Raw genomic sequence first — 7,029 nt, forward strand, 5'->3', positions numbered from 1 at the left:
ACCTGTACTAATAATTTGGTCAACTTAGCGATGATAACTCAATGTAAGTATTAACAAACTCGGTACGTGTTTGTTATTGTCAATAATATCTTTAAATTATACAACTCGCTTATGTTTGACAATTACTGAGTAATTGCTTTGCTTATTGCATGCTAATTGCTGAAAATTGCTTTTTATTTTAAATTCCTTAGCTAAAAATTGCTTTTTCTTTCACATTTCTCTGCTTATTGAATGACTATTGCTAACTCATTAGATAGAACCTACTTCTCATATAAGTAGGTGGATGCGGCCTCGATTAGCGGGGGAACCACATGAAAAAAAGCGAGCTACTGGGTGTACCTCCTGGGTAGTTTGGAAATCACCTAAGATATATATGTATATATTTATAAATAAAAGTTAATATATATAAATTAACATTAATTTTTTTTAACAGGAAATGCACAATGCTAAAAACTGCGTAGGAGATTTTAATACAATAGTACTACCAAGCCTGATGTTGGCCGCTATTTCAATGAATGCAGCAGTGTCACAGCTAGCAATCAAAAGTAACAAGATATTGAGGTACGTTAAATGACGATCACGACCACTTTGGCAAATACGTATCGCTATAGACTAAGGAAAAAAAATAATATATATTTTATTTACAGGAAATGCAGATGGCAATAAACTGTGTAGGAGTTCATGATTGCAATAGAATAAAATCGACCAAGCCTGAAGTCAGCAGCCCCTTCAATGAATGCAGCAGTGTGACAGCCAGCAATCAAAAGTTACAAGATATCGAGGTACGTTTCATGACGACCACGACTATTTTGGCAAAAACGTATCGCTATAGACTAAGGAAAAAAAATTAATATATATTTTATTTACAGGAAATGCAGATGGCAATAAACTGTGTAGGAGTTTATGATTGCAATAGAATAAAATCGACCAAGCCTGAAGTCAGCAGCCCCTTCAATGAATGCAGCAGTGTGACAGCCAACAATCAAAAGTTACAAGATATCGAGGTACGTTTCATGACGACCACGACTATTTTGGCAAAAGCGTATCGCTATCGACTAAGGAAAATAAATTATATATTTTATTTACAGGAAATGCAGAAGGCAAAAAACTGCGTAGGAGATCATTAATACAAAAGTATTATATAAACCAAACCTGATGTTGCCAGCTCCTTCAATGAATGCAGCAGTGTGACAGCCAGCAATCAAAAGTAACAAGATATCGAGGTACGTTACATGACGACCACAACTATTTTGGCAAAAACGTATTGCTATCGACTAAGGAAAATAAATTACATATAATATTTAATTATATATTTTATTTACAGGAAATGCAGAAGGCAAAAAACTGCATAGGAGATCATTAATACAATAGTATTATATAAACCAAGCCTGATGTTGGCCGCTCATTCAAAGAATGCAGCAGTGTGACAGCCAGCAATCAAAAGTAACAAGATGTCGAGGTACGTTACATGACGATCACGACCACTTTGACATAAACGTATCGCTATAGACTAAGGAAAAAAAATGTAATATACAGGGTGTTAGTGACATCGTAACGAAAACTTTGAGGGATGATGGAGACCATGATTATGAGATGATATCAAGTGGAATTTTCCGTCGCAAAAGTATGGAACAGAAAATAACTTAAAAAAAAACAAAAATTTTCATGAATTTTCCGACTGAAAATTCCACTTGATTTCAACTCAGAATTATGGTCTGAATCATCCTCCTCAGTATTTGTTACGGTGTCACTAACACCCTTACCTACTTGTATGGCTACAGTATGTACTTGTGCGGGGTGTAAGTGACATCGTACCGAATACAGAGGGGGATGATTCACCTGATTATTCTGAGTTAATATCAAGTGGAATTTTTCATCGCAAAAGTATAGAATTGAAAATAATTTAAAATAACTAAAAAAAAAATCATGAATTTTGCGACGGAAAATTCCACTTGATATGAACTCAGAATCATGGTCTGAATCATCCCCATCAGTATTCGTTACAATGTCACTAACACCCTGTATATTTTATTCACAGGAAATGCAGAGTGCAATAAACTTTGTAGGAGATTATGATTGCAATAGAATAAAATCGACCAAGCCTGAAGTTCTTCAATGCACGCAGCAGTGTGACAGCCAGCAATCAAAAGTTACAAGATATCGAGGTACGTTACATGACGACCACGACTATTTTGGCAAAGACGTATCGCTATCGACCAAGGAAAAGAAATTATATATAATATTTAATTATATATAATATTTAATATGTATTTTATTTATGCAATAAACTTTGTAGGAGATTATGATTGCAATAAAATAAAATCGACCAAGCCTGAAGTTCTTCAATGCACGCAGCAGTGTGACAGCCAGCAATCAAAAGTTACAAGATATCGAGGTACGTTACATGACGACCACGACTATTTTGGCAAAGACGTATCGCTATCGACCAAGGAAAAGAAATTATATATAATATTTAATTATATATAATATTTAATATGTATTTTATTTATAGGAAATGCAGAAGGCAAAAAACTGCGTAGGAGATTATTAATACAATAGTATTATATCAACCAAGCCTGATGTCGGTAGCTTCTTCAATGAATGCAGCAGTGTGACAGCCAGCAATCAATAGTGATAGTGACAAGAATCTAGGTACGTTACATGACGACCACGACCACTTTGGCAAAAACGTATCGCTATCGACTAAGAAAAGGATATTATATCTATACGTTATTATAAATATACGTTATTATAAATAAATTAATATTATTTTATTTTTAACAGGAAATACAGAAGGCAAAGAAGCAGATGTCATCAAAGAAGATCTTTGTTCCTGCAATGTTTCCGCAGACGATACATCCAACAGAGCGAAGTGGAAGGAAAAGACTCGGAAAAAAGACCCCACCACCATATGGGAACAATGCAAGGGAGAGAGAGAGAATATAATTTTATATTTTTATTTTTTGATAACATAAAATAAACCAACAATATCCTACACATTTTTTTTATTTCTTTTTGTGTCTGTCTTAATAGTTATTACAAATCTGTGATGCGAAACAAACTATACGAAAACGTCAATCCACGTACAACGCCCGCGAAGCTGCTTTAGCAGCGAGCGCACTTAGCACCATCTAGTTATAATATATATAGCTACAAACCCACTGACTGACTCACTCACTGACTCACTGACAGGGTTGTTCTCCCAGAAGGAGCGTCGGGTGGTGAAAATGATGTATGGGGGGTGTGATCGGGACCTCCCGGTGAGTATGGGAAAACTTCCAGATCATGGAAAACTGCTCCGCATCAGGGAGACACCCTACGGCCTGGCAAAACTATCGCACCGGGGACAATTATTTTTTCACAGAACCTATTTAAATCTTGGTCAAATTCGATCGTGAGTGGAAAAAAATCAAAATGGCGGAAAAACAAGATGGCCGCCATACAAAATTTTGTTTTTTCAGAAAATGTCTCGGGAGCAAAAGCAATGTATGGGAGCGTAATCGGAAGGTCATGTTGAGTATGTAAATACTTCTTGATCTTCGGAAACTGCTCCGCATCAGGGAGACACCCTACAGCCTGGAAAAACTATCACACCTGGAACTATTCTTTTTCCACAAGACCTATTTAAATCTTGGTCAAATTTTATACCCGGTCAAAAAAAACAAAATGGCGGAAAATCAAGATGGCTGCCATACAAATTTTTAGTTTTTCCTAAAAATGCCTCGGGGGTAAAAATGATGTAAAGGAATGTGATCGGAACGTCATGTCGAGTATGAAAATACGTCTGGGTTTTCGATAGCTGCTCCGCATCAGGGAGACACCCTACGACCTGGCAAAACTATCGCACCTGGAACTTTTTTGTTTTCACGAAACCTATTTAAATCTTGGTCAAATTTTATCGCCGGTGAAAAAAAAAAATCAAAATGGCGGAAAAACAAGATGGGCGCTGTACAAAATTTTGTTTTTCCAGAAAATGTTTCGGAAGTAAAAGTGATGTATAGGGGTGTGATCGGAACGTCATCTCGGAAAACTGCTCCGCATCAGGGAGACACCCTTCGGCCTGGCAAAACTATAGCAGCTAGAACTTTTTGATTTCACGAGACCTATTTTAGTCTTGGTCAAATTCTATCGCGGTAAAAAAATGGCGGGAAAACAAGACACGCGAGCAGCTTGCTGCGAGCCAACCACGCGACATCTAGTTATAATATATATAGCTACAAACCCACTGACTGACTCACTCACTGACTCACTGACAGGGTTGTTCTCCCAGAAGGAGCGTCGGGTGGTGAAAATGATGTATGGGGGGTGTGATCGGGACCTCCCGGTGAGTATGGGAAAACTTCCAGATCATGGAAAACTGCTCCGCATCAGGGAGACACCCTACAGTCTGGCGCAACTATTATACCTAGATCAATTATTTTTTCGCAAAACCTATTTAAATCTTGATCAAATTCTATCGTGGGTGAAAAAAAATCAAAATGGCGGAAAAACAAGATGGCCGCCATACAAAATTTCGTTTTTCCAGAAAATGTCTCGGGGGTAAAAAGTGTATATGGGATTGTAATCCAAGTGTCTTGTCGAGTACGGAAAATGTTCTCAATCTTCGAAAACTGCTCCGCATCAGGGAGACACCCTACGGCCTGGCAAAACTATAAAACCTAGAGCAATATTTTTTTCACGAAACCTATTTAAATCTTGGTCAAATTCAATCCCCGGTGAAAAAAAACCAAAATGGCGGAAAAACAAGATGGCCGCCATACGAAATTTTCGTTTTTCCCGAAAATGCCTCGGGGGTAAAAATGATGTATGAGGAATGTGATCGAAACATCATGTTGAGTTTGGAAATACTTCCCGACCTTCAAAAACTGCTCCGCATCAGGGAGACACCCTACGGCCTGGCAAAACTATCGCACCTGGAACTTTTTTGTTTTCACGAAGCCTATTAAAGTCTTGGTCAAATTTTATCGCCAGTGAAAAAAAAACAAAATGGCCGAAAAACAAGATGGCCGCCATACAAATTTTTGTTTTTCCAGAAAATGTCTCAGAGGTAAAAATGATGTATTGGGGTGTGATTGGAACATCATCTTGGAAAACTGCTCCGCATCAGGGGTCACCCTACGGCCTGGCAAAACTATAGCACCTAGAACTTTTTTGATTTCACGAGACCTATTCAAGTCTTGGTCAAATTCTATCGCGGTAAAAAAATGGCGGGAAACAAGACACGCGAGCAGCTTGCTGCGAGCGAACCACGCGACATCTAGTTATAATATATATAGCTACAAACCCACTGACTGACTGACTCACTGACTGACTCACTGACAGGGTTGTTCTCCCAGAAGGAGCGTCGGGGGGTAAAAATGATGTATGGGGGGTGTGATCAGGACCTCCCGTTGAGTATGGGAAAAATCCCAGATCTTGGAAAACTGCTCCGCATCAGGGAGACACCCTACGGTCTGGCGCAACTATTATTCCTAGATCAATTATTTTTTCGCAAAACCTATTTAAATCTTGGTCAAATTCTATTGTCGGTGAAAAAAAATCAAAATGGCCGAAAAACAAGATGGCCGCCATACAAAATTTCGTTTTTCCAGAAAATGTCTCGGAGGTAAAAATGATGTATAGGAATGTAATCGGAGTGTCAAGTTGGATATTGAAATACTACTCGATTTTTGAAATCTGCTCCGCATCAGGGAGACACCCTACGGCCTGGCGAAACTATCGCACCTGGAACGATTATTTTTTCACAAAACCTATTTAAATCCTGGTCAAATCCAATCCTTACTGAAAAAAAACCAAAATGGCGGAAAAACAAGATGGCCGCCATACAAAATTTTCGTTTTTCCCGAAAATGCCTCGGGGGTAAAAATGATGTATGAGGAATGTGATCGAAACATCATGTTGAGTATGGAAATACTTTTCGATCTTCGAAAGCTGCTCCGCATCAGGGAGACACCCTACAGCCTGGCGAAACTATCACACCTGGAACTTTTTTGTTTTCACGAAGCCTATTAAAGTCTTGGTCAAATTTTATCGCCAGTGAAAAAAAAAACAAAATGGCCGAAAAACAAGATGGCCGCCATATAAATTTTTGTTTTTCCAGAAAATGTCTCGGGTGTAAAAAATATGTATAGGGGTGTGAACGGAACGTCATCTTGGAAAACTGCTCCGCATCAGGGAGACACCCTACGGCCTGGCAAAACTATAGCACCTAGAACTTTTTTGATTTCACGAGACCTATTCAAGTCTTGGTCAAATTCTATCGCGGTAAAAAAATGGCGGGAAAACAAGACACGCGAGCAGCTTGCTGCGAGCGAACCACGCGACATCTAGTTATATTATATATAGCTGGAGACCCACTGACTGACTGACTGACTGACTGACTGACTCACTGACATAATTGTTCTCCCAGAAGGAGCGTCGGGGGGTCAAAATGATGTATGGGGGGTGTGATCGGGACCTCCCGGTGAGTATGGGAAAAATCCCAAATCTTGGAAAACTGCTCCGCATCAGGGAGACGCCCTACAGTCTGGCGCAACTATTATACCTGGATCATTTTTTTTTTTCGCAAAACCTATTTAAATCTTGGTCAAATTCTATTGTGGGTGAAAAAAAATCAAAATGGCGGAAAAACAAGATGGCCGCCATACAAAATTTAGTTTTTCCGGAAAATGTCTCAAGGGTAAAAATTGTGTATGGGAGTGTAATCGGAGTGTCTTGTTGAGTATGGAGACACTTCTCTTTCTTCAAATCTGCTCCGCATCAGGGAGACACCCTACGGCCTGGCAAAACTATCGCACCTGGAACGATTATTTTTTCACAGAACCTATTTAAATCTTAATCAAATTCTATCGTGAGTGAAAAAAAATCAAAATGGCGGAAAAACAAGATGGCCGCCATACAAATTTTTAGTTTTTCCTGAAATTGCCTCTGGGATAAAAATTATGTATGAGGGTTTTGATCGGAACGTCATGTAGAGTACGGGTATACTTCCAGGTTTTCGAAAACTGCTCCGCATCAGGGATACACCCT

At 38.8% G+C, this 7,029-nt stretch overlaps 1 long non-coding RNA gene across 3 annotated transcripts; it reads left to right on the top strand.

Annotated features, from left to right (window-relative positions):
• Positions 1–274: 274 nt before the first annotated feature.
• Positions 275–3,103, top strand: LOC126380850 (uncharacterized). 3 transcript variants are annotated; one of them, XR_007568562.1, is made up of 9 exons: positions 275–561; positions 648–782; positions 870–1,004; positions 1,089–1,223; positions 1,325–1,459; positions 2,039–2,165; positions 2,297–2,395; positions 2,513–2,652; positions 2,785–3,103. It is a non-coding gene; the product is annotated as an uncharacterized LOC126380850 (long non-coding RNA). The 3 variants fall into 3 exon arrangements; XR_007568561.1 differs by lacking the exon at positions 2,297–2,395 and having other exon boundaries at positions 279–561; positions 2,785–3,101; XR_007568563.1 differs by lacking the exons at positions 870–1,004; positions 2,297–2,395 and having other exon boundaries at positions 276–561.
• The last annotated feature ends 3,926 nt before the right edge of the window (positions 3,104–7,029 follow it).

The sequence above is a fragment of the Pectinophora gossypiella genome, unplaced genomic scaffold (assembly GCF_024362695.1).
Source record: "Pectinophora gossypiella unplaced genomic scaffold, ilPecGoss1.1 Pgos_137, whole genome shotgun sequence".
Classification (NCBI taxonomy): Eukaryota; Metazoa; Arthropoda; class Insecta; order Lepidoptera; family Gelechiidae; genus Pectinophora; species Pectinophora gossypiella.